This window comes from Parus major, chromosome 21, assembly GCF_001522545.3.
Source record: "Parus major isolate Abel chromosome 21, Parus_major1.1, whole genome shotgun sequence".
Classification (NCBI taxonomy): Eukaryota; Metazoa; Chordata; class Aves; order Passeriformes; family Paridae; genus Parus; species Parus major.
This window is the reverse complement of record NC_031789.1, coordinates 6,364,610-6,365,051: the sequence shown is the minus strand read 5'-3', so window position 1 is coordinate 6,365,051 and position 442 is coordinate 6,364,610.

The window sequence follows — 442 nt, the reverse complement described above, 5'->3', positions numbered from 1 at the left end:
GATCCTGCAGAGCTCCCACACGGCAGCCCTGACTGCCCTCAGAGCCTCTGTGATCTCAATCCCACATTGCTGCTGGTACCAGCCCCGTGAGGGAAGGAAATTCCTCCTCAATAATGCCCTGGAGTGGTGGTGGAGGCTCTGGGGAGAGGGGCAAACGGAACTGTTCCATTTTCCTCTCACACTTTCCATTCCAGGCCCCCTCAGCCCACGTCTCCCCCAGCCAGCCTTGTCTCCCCAGCACGGGAGGTACAAAAGGAAATAAATCAAATATCCAGACCCTTTCCCTGCTGATTGGCACAGCCAAACCCGCCCACATCCTTCTCCCTCCTGTCCAACATCCCCCTGTCCTCTTTCCTGAGAATTCCCTGAGCTCAGCCCCTTTCCGTGCTGCCCTTCCCACCCTGTGAGTGTCCCGCAGGATCCCCCCGGCTGCCCCTTCCCC